The sequence below is a fragment of the Strix aluco genome, chromosome 3 (assembly GCF_031877795.1).
Source record: "Strix aluco isolate bStrAlu1 chromosome 3, bStrAlu1.hap1, whole genome shotgun sequence".
Lineage (NCBI taxonomy): Eukaryota > Metazoa > Chordata > Aves > Strigiformes > Strigidae > Strix > Strix aluco.
This window is the reverse complement of record NC_133933.1, coordinates 44,858,745-44,880,122: the sequence shown is the minus strand read 5'-3', so window position 1 is coordinate 44,880,122 and position 21,378 is coordinate 44,858,745. Positions and strand designations below refer to the sequence as shown.

Here is a 21,378-nt window from a genome sequence, read left to right as displayed (position 1 = left end):
CTTTGTCCTAGTGAAGGATGCCTGGTATCTTACGAAATAACTATGCAATAACTACATAACTACAATAACTACAGTGTAGCTCTGAGTTCATTGCAAAGACTGTAACTGAAGTCGAGTCCATAATAATTGAAAAAGCATGAAACAGAACAGTAAATAATAGTTAATAAAGTAAGCATGGATATACAGAATTTCTATTCAGAATATCACCTCATGTTTCATAACTCTATGGAACTTTATATTTGAAGCTTATTTTATTCATGGTACTATTCAAATTATGAAAGTGGGTTTCTGACACACTAATTCCGGAGAATAACTTTTCTAGGATGGATGCCAGGAGCATGATTTTGCCTGTGTAGTTTCAAGCAGAAACTGTATGAGGCAGATAGAATAATATCAAACAAATCTGCAGGTCAATGAGTACAATGAGTTGTGCTCAGAGTGGCATGATTCAATTTGAAAGTGACAACTCCTTGCTCTTTACCATGAATGTACCTGTGCAGTCATCAGTTTCAGTGATAAGAAAATTCCATTTCTGTATCTACTAATTCCTCCACTTCTTTCCGATGCTGTCAGACGGTGTTTTATACCTGCCATGGAAGTGACAGTGCTTTGGTGACAGCAGCAGTAAGGAATTTGTTGTTGTAGACTCTGGTACAATAGGAATTTCAAAACTGTTTTTCTTTAGACACCCAATCAAAACAAAGAGCATCTTCTAGACTGCACATATATATTTGCAGGCGTAGTGGCTCAACCATACAATGTAGACAGTACTATAAACAATTTCACATAGGGCTCATGAGTACAAACAAACATGTCCTCAAAGAGGGGGCAATTATGGAAAAATATTAATTGAAAATGTATTTCATACTATTTTCAAATATACTTTTCACTTTAGAAGAGTATAAGTTAGAAAATAAATCATTAACCATCTTCAGTACGAATCTTAAAGATTTACTTTTGCTTTTTGGAGCTTTTTTCCTTCTGCACTTGTTTACCCATTCCTAGTGAATTTATTCCAATTCTGAGTTCCCTAAAATCTTCTCAGCAGGCCTACAACATCATCTTCACCTAGCACACTTCAATTACATAGAGCTCATCACTTTGTTGTGACTAGATATGCAGCATACTAAGTAGGGGAAGAAAAAGACTTCTCAACTCACTGTCTGCTCAGTTAGAAAACTCTCTCAGTCTAAACTTTACACCAGAGAAGATCTGCCAGATATAGCAAAGGAGCCAGTTCAGTCTCACAAAACAGTTTGGTATAGAGTGCTGACTTAATAGCATCTAAAAGTGGAAAGTACAGTGCCAGCAGGGATGGAAAAGTAAACAGGTGTTGTCACTGCAGGAGACAGTGATATGCAATGTTATCAGTATTCTTACTGCCTCCATTTCAGGTGGTATAAGCTGACTTATGAAATCCTATCGTAAGGATGAAAATCAGCAAGTCAGGAAGTAGAAAGACCTACTACTATCTGTTAAGTCTGAATATTAAGATATATCCACTGTGTCACTATTAGCGAAGTCAGACAAGTGTCAAGGTCAGAAAGGTGACAGTGCCATGATATTAATTGCTGGAATGGAGCTTGGAAACCAAACTCTCTGGGCACAAGGCTGGGTAATCTGTATTCTCATATTTCTGACTCATGAAAGCTTGATTTAGCATCTATTTTTGGATGGTTTGTGTTTATAATATTACTTACATTATTTTGTCAAATAGCAAGTGATTAATTTTCCTTCTTAAATTCTAAATTAAATGTGTTTACTTGTTACCAAGTTGGGAACACCAAGTTATGCAACAACAGAAGATAAAATAATTGCCTCAGCTGACTACATTCTAGCATGATATAACTGGGTTTAATTCAAAGATGTGCCTATTTTCTACAGTTGATCAGATCAATAGATTGCCTATGATATTTTCCAGCTAAACTATTGCTTCCCAACACACATCATAAATGCAAGTAAGAACTGCCTATTGCTCCAAAACTGTTGTAGGTTAGGGACTATCAGCACTTGCAGTGGTAGAAAATGCAAAGCTACTCTAAAGCTGTGCAGTTTCACATTCATCTACCCAGGGAGTAGCTGATTATTGTTTTCAGTTTGCATGAGTTTGTATCAGGTAAACCACCGTAGATTATTCTGATCCACACACTTTCCTGAGACAGACAGTGCTTTGCTTTCTTTTAAGGACACCTCATTTTCTGTATCAGCCAGTAGCTAATCTACCCATTTAGAAACTTTGCCTAGGGAAAACAATTAAAATAAACTTAATAACTTTTCTATAATTTTAAAGTCTTCAAGTTCTGACTGAGGCTTTGAGGTAAAATTTGAACAATAAAAAGTTGTATTAAGGTCAAAACTACACTGCTAGAAAGTTCTTTAAAGTAAACACCCAGCATTAGAAGAGGGGACAAAGAAGGACAGGAATAAAAGTGAGAAGCCAATACTCAGAAGACATCCAAAGAGACAGACAGCCTGACCTTGAACAAAGCAATTCTGCAATACATTATCAATGCAGAAATGAAAATACATAGTGCAACTGAGGTAACACAGTCCACTAATTTCCTCCTTCACTATTTAGTTGAATGTTATTCCACAAGTTCTGAAGAAGGTAAATCATGTAAAGAGCATTCCTCGAGAAAGGATGTGAGACAGAATGTAGTTCAGCAACTGAACATATGTCAACAACAATGTGATGCCATAAAAAAAAAAAAAAAAAAGTGTACAATTTTTACCAGTTATTGTCTATAACACTCATAAATCACTTATTTCACTCTGCTAAAGACTGGTAAAGCCCCACCTGGATTATGAGGCTGACTGTTGAGGAGTGTAATGCACAGAATATGCAGAATAACTGAAAAGACTGCATAGAAGAAAACATCATCTGGGGTCCCAAAATGATCTACAAGCTATAGTGGAAAGAAATTGGTCTGGTCTACAGGGAGAAAAAAGAGCAAATATTAATATACTTATCAAATATTTTAGAAAAGAAGGGAATAAACAAACAAGCAAGTTTACTCTGAATATGATTTACAGAAATAGTAGATTTAAATTACAGCAAGAAATATTCAGAATAGGTGTTAGAAAGCGCCTTTAATAGGAGAGCCTAAGCAATTGCCTGGTTGAGGAATCCCTATCATTTTGAAAATGGTTGTATAATCATTCAGGAATCATGTTAGGCTGTGGAAGATCAATGAGATGATATCTTGATACTCTTTCAGCCTTATCTATATTATCCAGTGAATATACATGTATACATATGTACCACTACATATTGCTTACTCACATTTTCATGAGAGGCCTTTCTTATTTGAGGAACAAACTAGAAAAAGCATGAATACAGTGATAACTGTGTAAAACTTGAGTCTCCATTCCTGACTTCATCTAATTAGTGCACTTTATAAGTTTTACAGTCATGACATAAGGTAGTCATTTCATAACTGCTTTTCAAAATATAGGTATAAAATTCCAATTATCTGTTTCACTGTTAACATTCATGACACAGTACATTTAACAACTGCAATAATAACATAAAACTAATCATGCTCACATATGATGTGCTAGTCTTTTTGCTAGTTTCACTGAGTGATATTATGTCATCGACATTTACGTATGCTCCCTATTGATTTCAATCAGAAGTTCTGCTTAAAGTCTGATGACACAATATCATCTGCTGATATTAAATGGCATGTGCATACATTTTAAGAAGGAAGATAAACACAGAAAATGATCAAAATCATGTTTTGTCATTCTGCTTTATTTCAAAGTGGCTAAAACAGGAGAATCATAAAATGTTTTAACTGGTGATAAAACATACTGTAGACCTATGTAAAAAGGTATATAGAATATAAATTGAGCATTTCAGTCACATAAATACTAATTTTAAAAGATATGCTAGATCCTATCCACCCTTTAATATCCTTGGAAGACACTAATTATCATGTTGATATCACAACTGAAACTGGGCAAAAACTTACTTGTTTCAGGACACTCACTTTTAGGTAAACACATTATATAGTCCATAATATATGATCCTCATAGGTTTGTACTCTAATTTTGCAAATCTTGCAAAACTTATTACTTTGATCCTGTAGCCATTAGAGAGTCTATGACTGTTTAGGTTTTGACCCAAGATTGCCCATAATTGGCTTCAGTTCATCACAATGTCTACTAAAGTTCCTGAGTTTTATTCACTTCAGATTGGATCCTGCTTGACTGAAAAGTGGAGCCACTGCTGTGTAGTAAAATAAAAGGTCATCTCCAATTTCAAAATACAACAGTGGCCAACAGTTGTCAGTTAATGGTATTTGAACCATCTGCCAAGAAAACAAAAAAACAAGAGCTGGGTCTGCTATTTGCCCTTGGGAAGCAAACACGGTGTGCACTGTGATCATCCATATCTGTCACCTATTTGGAGTATGCTGACACTCCCATGTGGCCTGTGTGCCTGCCTTTCCTTTCAGTGGGTATCAGGAGCAGAGAAGAAGCTCGTGAACACTGGGACCATACCCCACTTTGTACTTAGATGTAGGTGTTCAAAAGCACATTTGGGTACAGTAATATCCAAGACTTAGATGGAGTTACCAAACTGTGGATAAAATTTCAAAGGATGTTAACAGTGAAAAATGTTGAAAGGTCAGTCTCTCACTTTACTGAGACATTTTTAAACTTCACAGGGCTTGGCTTCTGTTGTTTTGTATCTTACATTTTTCATTTGCACCAGTGAAAAACTGAATGGAAATCTGCTTCAGACCTACAACTGTAAAGAAGTCCATTCAACTTGTATAAAACTGTTAGTAAGAGGTGATATAACCAGAGTCTATAAGACTCTACAGAGGGAATAAAACTTAAAAAACTAAAATACTCTAAAAGAGGGACAAAGGCAAAACAACAGCCAAAATCTACAAGCAAATAATTGAGAGATTCAGACTACAGTTAAGATGCAAGTTTTTAACAATGAGAGATTACTAAACCATTCCCTCTGAAATCTCAGAAAATCTAAAATCTTAAGTGAGTGTAAAAAATCAACTGTTCTGTTTCAATAGTATTCAGAATTTCATTTGTCTTTATGTGAATGATAAGTTATCCCACACAACCACTTACTTTTAAAGAAATCTTTTTCCAGGTAAAATATACAAAAAGAATAAGAAAATTGTATGTATGTTTAGACAGGGAAGTCCCACTGACTGGGAAATTCAACCTGGAAGCACATCTACTTAAAATGCTTCTAACAACAAATTACCAACTTTGATCAATTATTGTTTTAAAGAATAGAAGGTAGACATTTCTTTAAACTTGAGTTGAAGTGCTTATATTTATTGGCAAACACTGCCTTTCTGATAGCCATTACCATGATTCTTCAGTTCTCTGGCTGCTTTTGTTCCTATTAACCAAGCATTACTCAGCACAGACAAGAAATGTTTTTAAGAGCTGATTTATCCCTTCAAGTCTAGAGGCTTTGGTACTAGTAATCTTCAAGGACATCCAAGCCTAACTGAGCACATGTGGAGCTACAAAATGAATAATGTACCAACAGGGATGGTAGTCTTGAAAAATGCAACCTGACTGGTAATTAAATACAAGTGCGTGTCAGCTTTTTGTAGTGGGTTGTGAGGTAATAGTCACAGCTCTTGTTTTATCTAACTTGTTCCTGATATCACTCTGCTTTGGAGTACCTAAAGAGCAAGCACCCTGAAGTCACCTAATTGAGAAACTACATATCTACACTGTCAACATGGATTTTCTGAGGAGTGCAAACATCTTGTCTTCTCGAGGAGTACATCTGTATAAGATTGTCTCTGACAAGACCTCATATGATTATCTACTAAAAGAAGTATATTTCTCTAATATGATTACCAGTAAACCTTTGCAGACAGCATAAGCCAAATAGTGTGCATGTGAGAAAAGACTATTTATTCATGTGGTATTTAAATATCTATAGGCATTGAACAATACAGTGAGTGTTAGCAGAGATACATCAAAGATAAAAGACACCTATTTTTTCAGTTTCTATTACACTAATCAGCAAAGCTATTAACTTCCCAAAGTGCCTAAATGTGTAAGGCAGAACTGAATTAAGTAAATCATCATGATTAATTGTGAAGATACTTTTCAAGCTGTAGTTTGGCTGACCTTCGTGATTTAATTGGCAGTGCTGTAGAATATCCAGTGTCAGTTACAGAACTGGTTGAATAGTTTTGACTGCAAGTGTTGGACAAAATTTTCAAATGTATGTAATTAAGATGGAAATCAAACACTTGTATTCATATTTGCTCACATACAGGACCACACCTCTGACATTTGAATAATATATTTCAGCTCTCAGACATGGATTTTGGTGCCTTCAGTTAGGCATCAAGATTTAAAAAGTAGCGCTAATATTTTCTTTCTGGATTTTTTGTATTTTTCTTCTAGAATGTATTTTCTTTCATGTAATCAGATCTCTAGCTAGCAACAATTTGACTTACTAAGTTGCTATCAAGGATGTGGGTATTAATGTGCTCTCTAGCAAAAGCTGGTAGTTCTCATTATAATGTCATTATCATCTTAGAAAAGCTCATCTGGCTTTTCAGAGAAAAGATGACTGTTGTAATTGAATTTAATCCAAAGGTGAATATCTGTTTCATGACTTGAGAAGAGAGTGTAAATTTACCAAACCCCTCCAGACATAAAACAATCTAAATAAAGACGTCAGTGAGAATGATGCATATCTACAATTTTTTTGTCTTTTGTGACTTTCATTTTTAGTAATAGCCATCTCAAAAGCCATAGAAAAATGTCAAGTAAAAAGTGCTGTATTAAGCATCTGTAGCTTTTGCAACCAGAAATAAATAATCAACATTTATGAAGTTAATCAGACACATTAAAACACTAACTGATTCTAAGCACAATCTCTTTGCTGTTATTCTTTAAGACAAGAAAATAGAAACCTCTGTTAAAGCTCGTGAATCAACCTGAGGTTATTGTGAGGCCACAAATCTCTGAAGTGAAAATTTCTTCAGCCCTTGAAGAACAACTACCTGAAAAAAGCACTGTTCTGAAAATGACCTTCTGTCAAGGATATATTCAGAAAGATTTCTATACTTGCCTGTAAGGTAACAGAGAGCAAGAATTAAAGTCTTTTACTTTTCAAAAGCCATTATATATGGAGAGCTTTAGATGATCTATCACTTCAGAGAGTGAGACACAATTCCAAATTAAAATTTCCCTTCCACAGCTTGAAAGAGATGGATTTTAAGACCATCTTCCTGTTCTGTTCCCCATGCCCTCAGCGTCGCAGTGTTTTCTTTGCCTCAGTAAACTTTGGCCGATGCTTTTATTTTTTTGCTTCCTTGACTTACTATCCAAAACAGAGGGTAAAATAAAAGAACCTAAAAAGCCCAGAAGGGTAACCCCAGCAAGAAATCTCATGCTCCTGTCTACAGTGAATAGTCTTCTCTGGTTACTGGTGAGAGGAAGGGAGACTGGTAATGTCAAAAAAGGTCTCACCATCATTCACTAGACTGCCAATTGAAGAAGGACACTTCATGACACATGTGCTAGTGTATCTGTGCTTTGCTTACTCCTGAAATCACAGGGTAAGACATTCTATCACAAATTCAACCCTGCATGTATTGCAATTAGGCAATGGTGACACATCTTTACACAAATAATGCTTTCAAGCCTCTTCCTACTTGTGAAGAAGCAGCAGTTTGTCACACTACATTTCACGGATTCTCAAGGGTTCAGATATGATGCTGGTATTCTTAGTGAAAATAGTGAGGGCAGAGACTACTAATCGCCATAGGTTACTGCTCTATATCTTTCCAGGGAGACCTTACTGTGGTCTACCAATACTTAGAGGGGGCTTATAAGAAAGATGAGGACAGACTTTTTAGTAGGGCCTGTAGCAATAGGACAAGGGGTAATGGTTTTAAATTAAAAAAGGTAGATTCAGACTAGATATAAGGAAGAAATTTTTTTATGATAAGGGTGGTGAAACACTGGAACAAGTTGCCCAGAGAGGTTTCAGATTCCCCATATGTGGAAACATTTAAGGTCAGGCTGGATGGGGCTTCGAACAACCTGATCTAGTTGAAGATCTAGTTGAAGAGACCTACAGATCTTTGTAGTAATGTCACTGCCTCATCATTGGTTCTTCTAATCAATTCCACTGGAAATCCAACACTAGCAAAGAAAAACACAGCCACTGTTCAATTTTTTTGTTGTCTAAACTATGGGGAAGAGGGTTTCTGAATCATGACTTACATCATTTGAAGTCTCTTTTTCATTGTGATAGTCACAGTAAGTACATACGGCAAAAAGAAATCCTGGATTCGAGATGTTTTCTATTAGCTGGCTCTAAAAGTGGCTTGGTTTATAATGAGTTCCAGTTTGGATATAGATGAAATATGTCATAATGGATTTTATGAAGATAAATAGGCAAGAACTGAATTTCTTTTCTCCCACAGAAATCACAAGTATGCTTATGCATAAGTTAGAAATGCATGAGTCTATGTTCATGAAATCTTGCTCTCTTGTTTAATTGGCAATGCATCTGGTTTACTTAAGATCTTCTGAAAAAGGCAGGAAACCCTTGCAAGTGATACTAGGTAATGTAAAAAAAACAATTTCCCCAATTCTCTCAGCAAAAGTAGCATTCAATATAATGGTCCTTTAAGGTGATTAGGCAGTTGGAGCATATTACTTGTGAAAGGAGGCTGAGAAAAATGGATTTGTTAAGTCCGGAAAAGATAAAGGGGAGGCTTTAATTGCTGTCTTCATCTACTTAAAGGCATGTTGCAGAGAAGACAGAGCCATTCACTTCTCAGCGGTATACACTCAAATAAATATCTTTCCCTTTCTTGACATTTAAAGGATACTGCAAGAAGAGCTGGTTTGATTTTATCTCTGATCTTTTAGTAGACTGCAGTCAGAAGGTCCAGGCAAAAATTGTCTCATAAAGAACATCTTAGAAGAAAAGAATGTATTTGTAAGGCCTAATTAATACCTGTCCCTTTTATTAGATTTCTAGAACATGGGGAGGTACTTTGTTAAGAAATATCACACAGAGCAAAGCACTCTGAGTTATGCCTTTTATGTTTTATTTGGTCCACATTGCATACAGACTGTAAGCAGTTCTAAACCATATCAACTAAGGGATTAAAATGGATTTGCAAATCATTTTCAACAAACTTACAACAGACTTACTACCATTTTAGTTATTATTACAGTCTAACCTCATCAGTATCTATACACAGTTTTCACAACCAAAAAATGCTCTAAATTAACAGGCCTTTATCTTTATTAACCTACAAATAAGGTCACTAAAAGCTTTCTGAATAGTAAGAAAATTTCTATAACAGAACATAAATGGCAATCAACTTACATCTAAGTTCAGTTCCTAGGTTTAGTATTTCATCCATAAACTTCTGCAAAGCTTTTCAACAGGGTCAATGGTCCATAATTTGAGGGAGTTGCTTGTTCCATAAACTGGTCCTACAAAGATATGAAAAAGAGACAGAACTCCTAAAGAGTGGTTTTAATAATCCTCACTATGCTAGGAAATAGCTAGGTAGGTGTTCCCCTGTTCCCCTGCTGTACCTAGTTCCCACCAGTAGACAGCAGCTGTTCAGGACTGCATCCTTACGATGGGATTGGACTCTTTCAGGCAATTTTTACCTTAGGATTCTACATCAGCACTTCACACCTATACTCTGCATGGTCAAGACCAGGATGACCTGAGATGGTCTCACATTTCCAGTACAATCTAATACTGTCTCATGACTCTATAACTATATCCCCTATGCCCTGTCAGTCGAGTGCAAGTTAAGCTCCAATCATGTGTGGCCTTTTTTTGCAAGAATTTAAAACTTGCCTTGGCTGGATCATTTACTGTCTGCCTGCTTAAATCCACCTTGTAGTCATTTATGTTGCAGTAGCTACTCCTTTGCTTTCTTGCAAATATTTAATGGCTCTCCAAAATAGCTGCTATATTTCACCTAGCTCTATTGCCTTTAGTATTGGTAATGCCAGTCTCTGTTCATTTCCACTGTGTAAATACCCATACTACAGTAAATGTCATCTCAATATAAGCACTTCCAGATCCTTCTGCGTGAGCTACTACAAATATAGATTTTTGCCGAGTAGATCAAATTCAAAATACATGCTAATTGGGCCAATGTACCCATGCACACTGCAAACGTAATTTGTTGCATCATATCTCATAATGACCTCATGGCTCAAAAGGAGACTCACAGGTTGTGAAATTTTTGTACTTCTTGGCACTTCAGTTGCATTGATAGACATGTAATATATTTCAAGCAGTTCTTCAACTGAGGGGAAAAATACTGCAATGTCTAAAGAATAAAACAGAGAACTAGATCTTGAAAGAAAAATGAAACTGTGAAAAAGATTGTTGTCCGTTTTATTCCAGAACATAATTTCAGTTAGGAATAATACCAAAAAAAAGACTAACAATTAGGGAAAAAAAAACAAGCTTTATCAACGCAGCCAGTGACTGCACTGTGTTTAAATTATTTAGAAAATTCAAGATGCCTGAATATTTCTAATTAAATCAATTGGAATAGTAAAAAGCCTGGAAAATATGTTAAATTTCTTTAAGAAACTACTTTAAAAATAAATGTAAACCTAATAAACAGTCTTCCTTGTAAAATCATCACTTATTCAAAGAGGAGGTGAAGTTTGCAGTAGTTTTACGCAGCAATACATAATTTTCTTCACATATAACCAAGAGATGGAAACACTGATCTCCAAATAGAGCACAGTTCAGGCTTAACTACAGAGCTAAAACTGTTGCTCTGTGGCATACATGCACACATATTCATTCAAAGGGAAGATTTTGGTCTCCTTGAAAATCTTAACACTGAGGTTGCATATATCTAGAGATTATTTTTTTGTTTTTTCTTTTCACATGTTCCTTGTTTCTCACTTCCAGAATCCCATGATGTTTGGCTAAGCAATGAAAAGGAGGACAGCTACTAGCTGCACAAATCATTGCAAGTGAAGCAGCACCACAAGTAACTGACAGCAGGCACTCAGATCAGCCACTTTGAGAAATGTTCACTAGAGTATCTCAAAGTTAGACCTAAAAGGATCTGGAAAACACCACTGAGGAAGTCAAAAGAAACACTGTTCCCACCACATTATCTGGTTTAGAAATCTTTAAGAGCATTAAAGCCATACAGACCGACCACACTTTTTTGAATAGTATGACACTCCTCATTGCCAAGTGTGTTGATATGCACTGCCTTTATTCTTTAATATTCTTATTACATTATATTAGCTAGTTACCAAGTATATACAAAGGAAAAAAAAGTCTAGTCAAATTCATACTACTACTTGGATTCTTCTTAAAGCAATTCAATATTCATTCTGTGGGTTGATTACCTTTATCTCCTTGGTTAAGAGCTTTGCTAAAAATAGGAGTGGAAAGTAGCAGGAAAGTGATTCAGGGAAAAAAAAAAAACAACCAATCCTCCCCAAAGCTTTACAACATCTGTTTCAGCTCAGACAAAAGGCTGAAAAAAACACCATTGTCCCATGATTCAGTGAATCCAGGTCTGCCTACTCCTGGTTCCCTCTTCTGTTATCTACCAATCCTTTCTGATTCTATCCAAGCCTCAGAATTTCTGTTAAAATTTCCTTGCCCTCCCCTTGCCACTGCATTGATGCTGCCTCTTCTTTCATACTTCCTTGAGCATAGCTTCACTGTGTAATACTGTAATTAAAACTGAATTAGAAAAAACTCTATGGGCTACCTTGAACTGCTACAATAATTTCCATTTACCAGAAAAATTGTTGAACTTTGAATACTGCATTATTTGTGTTTTCTCCCAGTCTGCTGTTTGTCAGTTTGCATAAAAATGTGTGTTTGAACATTGCAGGTTACCTAAAGAAGATTTAAGGAATGCAGGTCACCCATGTGTAAGGCTTTGAGAAATACCACCTGGAGGACTGGACTCTGAATGTGAACTCCTCACTGGAAGCACTCTTTAGAAGCTCTAATGGCAGCTGCTTCTCACAGCTCTCCTCACACAGTGTTTTTGATCTTTCTGCAGCTATCTGTTCTCCAGGCTTTTTCCTTGTAAGAACCATGTAAGAATATGGGAGCAACTCTTGTGGAGCCATCTGAATTTGTCTGACATGACCACAGTGAGTCCTGGTAAATCCCAACTGATTTGGTCTGAAAGCAATTTCTTCAGTTTCCAGTGCAATTACAGATTAATTTTGTTTTTCTCAGGTAAAGGTTCTGGCACACACAGATGCACAGAAATATATTCTGTAATATGCATTTTAGAGCAATCATTCTATAGCTGATTCTCCTCATAATTATCAATGCTCCACAAGTCTCATGCCACTGCATAATTTAAAGGAAATCTCAGTGAATACTTTAAGCAATGCAGGAGGGAGAGGACTTCCAAAAGCTGAGGTGTGGCATATCCGGTTATATATTAGCATCTTTATTAGACAACTGAAATGTCCACATTCTGAACTAGCCGTAAATATTTCAGTATTCAGTTCTGTTTCCACATAAGTAAGGAAAGCCATGAGGAAATTAAGCAAAGAACTCCATTTGGGAAGCATAATCTAAGGAAAAATCTGACATGCAAACATTTGATGTACACTTTTCAATGTGCTTATAAAGTCAGTAAAAATTACCGTTCTCATTTTATATCTGGAGAAATTGAAAGGGGCAAGTTAGCCTGTACATGGTCTATCTTTTCACACTCCTAGATCTGCTAGTTCTTGGGTTCTCATCTTTTCAATAGCCAGGTCTCAGCTGAAAAAACTGTCAGGTGAATCCAGGTCTGCCTAGTGCCTGAGCCCTCCTCTGACACCTACCAGTCCTTCCTGAGTCTACCTGAGCCTCAGGATTTCTCTTATAATTTTCCTGATTATGCTTCTGATCTCCTCTTGCCACTGCAAGGATGCTGCCTCTTCCTTTTCCTCCTCTTTTCTCTCAGTTGTGGTCACACTGGTGCTGAAACCAGAATAATGAGTCCACTGAGATGTGTCTGATTGTGTCCAGGGTCATTTTGATACCTCTGCACTGGAGCAGGGGAACAGTGCAGAGGCTCTGACACCAGCCCTGCACAGAGCCAGCACCGTTCATTCAGCTTGTTGCTTGGAGTGCCTCAGGGGAAGGATCTACTCAGCAGAAATCACCTTTCTAGACCACGTCATTTTCTTTTGTGGGATTTCATGTTTATGCAGAGACAGTAACTGTGCAAGAAGCTGTGCAAAGTAGGCAGTAGGTCTTCCAGTAAAATATCTGCCACATGTGAAGACAGTGATTTCTCTCCAGTTGGTTCACTGGTGAAACAAAATTCGTTAGTGATATCTAAAGACACTATAATCTGACAAATGTATGCCACATCAAAATAGCACTGTGAGAGTATGAGCTTTTTAGTAGACTTCTAATACAGTTCAGCTTACAATATAATTATTTGCTTCTAAGAAGGTTGTAGCTTTCCATACAGACTTTAAGACTCTAACAATAAGAACCTACAAAGAGATTTTCGTTTTGCTGCTTGCATATTATAAAATGCTGTTTTACAAAGAAGTACCTGACCTTGTCATGCAAATGAAAAATGTAATCAGTGCAGCTGTAGAAATCCACGTAACTTTTAAAAACTAAATTGTGTAATTCAGACAAACTCAATAGCTTCCAGAATAGATGTTTTCAAGCTATTAAATTATAAGTAATTAAAACTCCAAACTGCTAACAGCTACTCCCACAAGGTACTGCATATGACTATACACTGAGTTTATACAACAAACCTTCTGTTTTATCTACTTGCAAGAATAAATAGAAAAAACATATATTGCACATAACTCTGTATGATTGATATCAACTAATCCACTACTATAATACTCCAAAAGATGAAAAGGCAGTGGCAACTATGTCATCCTTTCCACCCACCAGCCTGTTTCAGATGAGTGTTATCTATCTTTTCAAGGTATCTGGAGACTAAATGAAAGTGAGTATGGAGTAGATGTCTGATGTGTGACTTATCTGGCATTAATGCTTTTTACTTGGTGGGGAAAAAGAAGCTAGTTTATGCTTAGCTCCAGGGCTCAATGGAAAAAATAAAGATTGACCGAGTGGGATAATGAGTGCTACCTGCAGGAGAGGTTGGAGCTACTGTTAGGAGTTTGTGGACTCAGTCAGAAGAGAAGGGTGGAACAGTAAAATGGATGATTTTGTGACAACAGTGGGAGACCAATCTGTTTTATTCAGAAGGCAAAATTGGGCTCACTGAGCCATTCACACTGAGAAAGGAGCACAGATGGCTTATTGACACATTTATCAGGCACTCTAGTGACAGTGTAGCAACTTCTATGCAACAATGAGATTTATGCTTCTGAAGAGTGTTTCAGTAAGGATCTATATAATTTTTACCAAATTCACCCACAAGTGTGCACATACAAGTCTCATTTCCTTCAGTTAGCACGGCTGAAGGCAGATGAGAATCTCTAAGCCATACTCTGCTAAATACTGAAATATTAATTAAAATCTCTTATTGCCTCCCACCATCACTGTAAATCTTACTGGCATAACTGGGAGTTTTGTGAATAAAGAACAGAAGAGTATTTGACAGGCAGAAATTCTTTCATTATTCCAGCTCTTTGCAAAACAAAGAACAGAATAAAATTATAAATGTCATCTCAATTTGAATGAACTAGTGAAGAAATACTATTTTTGTCACAAAAACAGGTAAGATAGTGCTGGATAAACTGATCAAAGGCTTGCTAGAGCTTTGTATGATATAACATTCTTTTTAAATAGTCATCATGATTATCTGTACTTGCATAGCACCTTCGCATCGTCAATGCTGCAGATTCTTTACTATGAAGCTTGGGTATACATTGAGAAAATGAAAGAAAATCAGCTTTCTAGAAGAGATCACCTCTGGGGTAAGTTGTAGTTTATGTGAAACTAGTGATTATGCAAAGTGGTTTCTTTCTTATTCTTAGTCAAACTGCCAAACAATTTTGCACTGCAATGTTGAAGACAGTACCACAACAGAAGACTGAAACAAGAGGAGAATAGTAAGAAGCTCTGCTGTACTGCAGCACCTCGCTGATCAGTTCTTACTCAGTCTTTGTTCTGACAGAAACTTCCAGTCCATCCTTTCGTTAATCCTGGTGACCAACAGAGGTTTACAAAATAAAATGGCCTTTGGAGAGGAGATCCACTTCTTTTACTTTGTGAGTAAGACTAATTTGCAAGATATTGATTTTTTCTTTTATTTCCAGATTCTTCAGAACTGATCACATTTTTTTCCTGTTTTGAACACTCTTTCCATAGGGAATTGGTCACAAATATTCAAAACCTGTAATATACTGTATAAATATTATATGTCAGTAGTTCCCTGTTTCCCAACACTTGAAGCAGATACAACAGCAGCTTTTTGAAATTCTGCAAATTCTGCAGATATTCCTTCATGTAGCATTAACATTCACTTTCTGTGAATGTTTCTGCCAGCAAAACCCTATTCTTCAAATGCCAGTATAAACCAAATGCAAATAAAGTGCAAGCTCAGCTTAAACTACCTTGCCGTAAACACTCTAATGAGATCTACAGAGCATGTACTTGTAAAAAATTTCAACTTTGCCTATTTGATATAGCTTCTGATACAAGCAGTGAGATGTAAACACACATGCCAATAGAAGAATGTATTTCATGATACATGGAAACAATACCTTTTCAATAAAAATAAGGAAGGAGGTGTCAAATAGAAATAATTTATACAACACTGCTGATCAAAACACGAGAATATGTATGATAAAATTGACTGTATGTTAGAACAGCAAATACCTGATGCAAGGAAAGTAGATTTTTCAGTTTTAGCTTTTATATCATCTAAAATACCAAAAGTGTTTTGGTAAGTTGAAATAAAAGACCTACATCCTCCTCAGGTAAAGTACTAGTCCTGTTCTACAGACTGTGAATCCACAGCAATGACTATTTAAATGCTGCTCCCTAGATCAGATGGAACAACTAAGATCAGGAGCAGAAGTCTCTTCCTTACGCTCAGTCCTGTATTTTGTCTGTCTTAATTTGATTCACTGAAAATGTCTTCCTCTTACACAAAAAAATCTTTTTTTTCCCTTTTTGTTAATCTGAATCCTACACAGGTAATTGCTCAGTTTTTAAAAGAAAAAAATATTGCGGCTTTCACTGAGCATCTTGATAGCCCTTGTTTTTTCAGGAATAAGGTGCCAGTACCCTACCAGAAACGATTCTGTCCAAAGAGAGGAAATAAACTGTTTCCATCATATGAGCCTATAGAACTCTTCAAGATAAAAAATGTTGCCAACTTTCTGTCTCTTTTAAGAACAGCATTGTGCTTTTTGTGAATGGATGTACAGCAGCTAAAGCACGTACGATAAACCTTTGGGATGCCACCAGTCCTTGGAAGACAATAACCAATGCTAATTGGTTTTCAAGAGTTATTTGCCAGGAGACCAGGTTAATACAAGGATTAGTAATGGACATAGGTCTCTTCTATGACACCACACCAAATGCAACTGAAATTGGCAGTTTTTACCAAAATGACGGTTGGGCAGTCTTGACTGATTTCTGGCCAGCAGATATGGTAAAACAATTTCTATTCAAGACAGGATTTGAATCTTCTCATCAAAGCCAGCCCAGCATATAAAGTCTGAAACAAGCATAGCTAATAAGATGTATTCTGTTCACCTGAATGTGGATGAGGAAAATCATCACTACCCAGCAGTGACTATGCTGTTAAATTAAGTTTAATCATAACAACCTTGTTCTTCCATTCCTACAGAAGCCATGACAAAACATGGTTGATGAATAAAATATGGGGCATTTTCACATGGTCTAGCACAAGCTGAGGCAATATATGGTCCCTTTGCCTTTGCTTAGCCCACAATATGGTGGAGTGTATGGTGTCATATGGTACCTTCTTTGGTGAAAATTTGCATCCACTTAAAAGCGGGAATCATATGCTAAAAGAAACAAAAAATGGCCTTGGGACTAGAGGGGACTGCCAAGTTCATAGGTTCTGCTTTCACAGGCAATTACATCATGCAATGTTTTTCATGAGGCGATGACATACCACTTTAAAGTAGTTAAGGTTTTCCACCACTACTCTGATTATTATTGGGAAGCTGTTTCCAACTCTCACCACTCTGATTGTTACACTGGTAAGGTGTACTCATGGATATTTTATGTTTAGTTTTTCTAGTACTGAGAATGACTTGTAATTTCAATATCTCATTCTCCTCCCTGGAACAACACTGAAAAAAAATCCTCCCTATTTCCTCTAATATTATGGTAGTCATATAAAAGAATCATGAAAAGAATCACCTCATCCCCAGTGCTTGCAGAGATGAAGGGAACAATTTTTTGACAGCATATAACATCTACATAAAAGGCTCCAATTTTAGTTTGAGGCCTCTTGACACAAAAAATGAGTATTAACTGTAAATCATGATTGTTAAAATATTGTTAACGACTTAGAATAACACCAGTTAGTCATGTTATTTTCAAATCTAAAATAATTTTCTTGTGGTTTTCAACCACAAAATCGAGTTGCATACCTAGATCCAAGGAAGTACTGTGTAAACAGGATTTCTTACGACAGGGTAACATTCAAGAAGCCCTACAATACACCCTCTTTGAGTGGACATATAACTTTTCTGAGTTAACAAGACAGTAGCACATTCATAATGTAAATGCTTTTTAGCAAAAAATCTAGTACAGTTTGAAAGAAATGCAGCTTACGGAATGTGCCCAGCTTATGCAATATAGTCCAATGATACTGTCTATGTATTGTTCAGTTATAGAGTTTATAATTCTCTTACTAAATAATATCCAAGAAGCAATAAAACATTCCTGAAACACTTCTTGTATTAAAGGCCTATAGCTGTTGGTTTTATTCCTTTTATTAATACTTCTCAAGTAAATTCTGCTGTATTCTATAGCAATTCCTCAAAGAATCTCATTTAAAAAAAACACTTTTATACAAATCAGCAGTTTATTACATCACTGAAGTTGCAATATAGAAAAATACATGTCTCCTTATACCTAATACTCTGCAGAAATTCAGCACAAGTTAACAGCAGCTATCTTCAAGAGAAAAAGAGATTATGAATCCAGGAGTGTAGTTGTATAAAGGACATAGGAACAAGAGAAAAATGAGGGAAGGTAGACATGAATGACATATAAATGAGCCCCAAATGTTCTTGACCTGACATTTAGCCTGACACTTTTCAGACCCTCATAAATATTTATTGGAAGAATTAAGAACATAGGTAAACCATTTTTAATAGAAGCTTTACAATCTACCAACCTCCTTAACTCCTGTATTCCACTAATAAGTCACTCTGAGACCTTTACTGTATCTGGTACAGCACTTCCAGTCCACCCACTGTGGAATGGATGTGACTGGAACAGTACCAGTGGAGCTGCAGAGGAACTCCCACATACCCCTGTCACTTCTACCCAAGGTTTTTGCAGCACCAATCCTCCATGTTTAAGAACAGAAGAACTGCTTTTGGCAGCACTTTTCTTGCACAACAGATACTCTGTAATTGGGCCAACAGAACATCCACATTGCTGATATGCATATCAGGCAGAACTCAGAACATCCACAGCATCTGACCTCCCAGACTTCCCCATAGCATTACTGCACACATGTAGGAGAAAACACTGTACTGATGCTGACATTAGCAGTGGTATTTTTAAGGCTTTTTGAGTCTCTGTAATTTATCTGTGTATAAGCTAATAAAGAGATGATTGGGCAATTTCTATATTCATTGCGTACAGTATCAGAGGTTGTCTGTTTCCATAAAACCTTAAGATCAACTAAGAAACAAGCCTGCCTGCAGGATACAGTATTGGGCCTGAGCTATACAAAATCAGAGAATTGCTTTTTCAGTTATACAGTTGTCATCCAGAGGTAGCCCTAATAAAAACAGTGGTTTCACAATTTTGGAAGTTTCTGTGAGAACAGAACCTAACTTGGTGGTGCCTGAACAATACAAACCTTTTTGCTTTCTTACATCTCAGCTGCTAGATCATCAAATATAATATGACCTTTATTAGCCATCAGAAGTAAAGCATCAGTGATGTGTCACATTCAGATATTCAATGAAATCTCCTATGCTCTGTAGGCATGTTTACAGAGTTATTTCTAAATTGGCATAGCAGGTGGCAGGAACAAAGATGATATTCATCCTTGCTGCAGCTGCTTGCTCATCCACCTGCACTCTCAGTTCTTATACACAGTACTCTTGCAGAGACTTACAGTCTGATCGTGAGGACATGGTTTTGTCTTTCAGGATGCCTATCTCCCCAGAACACCCACTTTGAGATCTATAAAATCAGATGATGTGCTGCTTTCCAACAAGTTACATAAACCAATATGGATCACAAGGAAAAACAGACTGATACCTTGCCAAATATGAAGAAGCTACAAGGACAGAAAGACCGATAAAAGCACAGCAGCTCAGTTCAGAGGTAGAGGTAATGTGCACCACTGTCAGATGCTCCATCAGAAGGTCAGATTTGACAAGAACCACTCTGGCATTGGTGGCCATCTATAACCAGCCTGATCTAGCTTGGATCAGAAAGTCAGGGGGCAGCTTAGAGAGAAAGAATTATTTATTAAAATTCTTCTACTTGGTAGGAGCTACCCAGGCTGCTATCTGTCTAAAGTTTCTTCTTAAGGGAAGTCCCAGCAAATTTATGAGAAAGAATTCTGACAATGTTTCCTATTTCTATGATTGAGGGTTTTTTAAAGAAAATAAATCTCATGTTTTCATTTATCTTTAGTTTGTTGTTCTGATGAGTATGACACCACAGTCAATGAAAACACTTTCTCTCTTGAAGAAGTTTAATGGTTTTGAGAAGATCTTTGGGGAATGGGAGATATCTGTCAAACTCCTTAACAGTGTGTATACAATATTTTTTTTGTCATCAGTTTTGCCCAGCTATGTACTTAACCTTCATGTGATTCACTGCTATTTACATCCATGAATGTAAGAAAGATATCATCCACAATTAGCATATAAATATCTTGTGGCAATTGCTCTAAGCATCTAAATTTTTTTCTTGAAAAAATTTTCCTCTCTGGGTTTACTTGAGTGAACAACAAAGGAGTAGACTGCTTCTGCCCATGGGGCAGCTTTTATACTGACCAAAGCCCTGGTAGCTTTCTGGTTCTAGTTTAGAGCAGCTGTGGGACAGCAATAGACTATGACATCATCCTGTTGAAAGATCAATGAAGCCATAGTAGTTCAGTCTCAAAATATTTCCCGTGATAAGGTTATGGAGAGGACTACTGTAAGAAATAACTACCATACCTTGTTCCTGTGTGGAAAGTTCCCAAAGGCAAAATCAATTGTTTTGAGAAGTACAGCTGCTTTGGCAATGATTTGCACTACTAGAAATGTGCAGGGAAAGAATCACAGAATAGAAAACAATCTGCTTCTGTCCATACTTTTAAAGTGACAGATATTCCTGCCATTTACCCAAGACATTTCATTGCAATGAGAAGATTTTCCTATTTACAGGAGCACTGAAATGCATTTTTCTATCTGAGACAGATTCTTTATATCCTAAACTGAAAATTGTTACCTTTCACACAAATACCTTCCATTTTAGTGTCGCTAGTTTTGTTCAGACACTGAAAGAAACAAGCAGCCAGCAGGAATACCCAGGTAATCCTGCTGACCACTGTAGTGAAAACAATGTGCCCTCACACATTTGAATCGACTAAATCTTTCATGATAACGGCTACTTATACACCTAGGGATTTATTAATGCTTTCCTCTTTGAAGCTTCCTACAGTACATTGGTTTTTAAGATATTTGTAAAAACCTTCAGAGACAGCTTAAAAGTTTCCATGTTCATATGTGCCATAATGTATGTACAAATTCTTCTTTCTAACATTGTTATGCAGATCAGAAATCTTTCCCAACAAAATATGGAAAAAGCATTCAAAGCTCAGGTACAGTTCTAGGTGTTTGAAAGAGAAAAAAATACAGCTAAGACATTTAATTGTTTGCTTCAGTGATACCAGGAGGTTGAGGAACTATGGTCACCTAATAACAGCTCTAGATTAATGGCTTGATATAGCCACAAAGGAACCATTGGTTGTTTTTTTCCTGTCATTTCATTCATGTACCATGATTTTTATTCCCTCATTTCTTTTAACTTCATAATCTTCAACTGGAGCTTCTAGCATTCTAATGAAATTACAGCTGTAGGCAAATAAATATCTCCTAAGTGACCTAAAAAGCTTTTTCCCTTTTGTATGCTGTGTCAGTTTAGTATGTGACACAGAACAAGAGCACATTTAATATGAAAGCAGTTATTTCCTCCCAAGTGAAGCTTTATTA

General features: G+C 36.5%; 1 long non-coding RNA gene across 1 annotated transcript in view; it reads left to right on the top strand.

Moving 5' to 3' along the window:
- The window catches only part of LOC141921751 (uncharacterized), a 32,923-nt gene extending 13,121 nt beyond the window's left edge, over positions 1-19,802 (top strand). Inside the window, exons 2-4 of the long non-coding RNA XR_012622765.1 lie at positions 12,057-12,150; positions 14,816-14,916; positions 19,318-19,802. This is a non-coding gene — a long non-coding RNA (uncharacterized LOC141921751). The remainder of the gene's footprint in view (positions 1-12,056; positions 12,151-14,815; positions 14,917-19,317) is intronic.
- Positions 19,803-21,378: the final 1,576 nt, after the last annotated feature.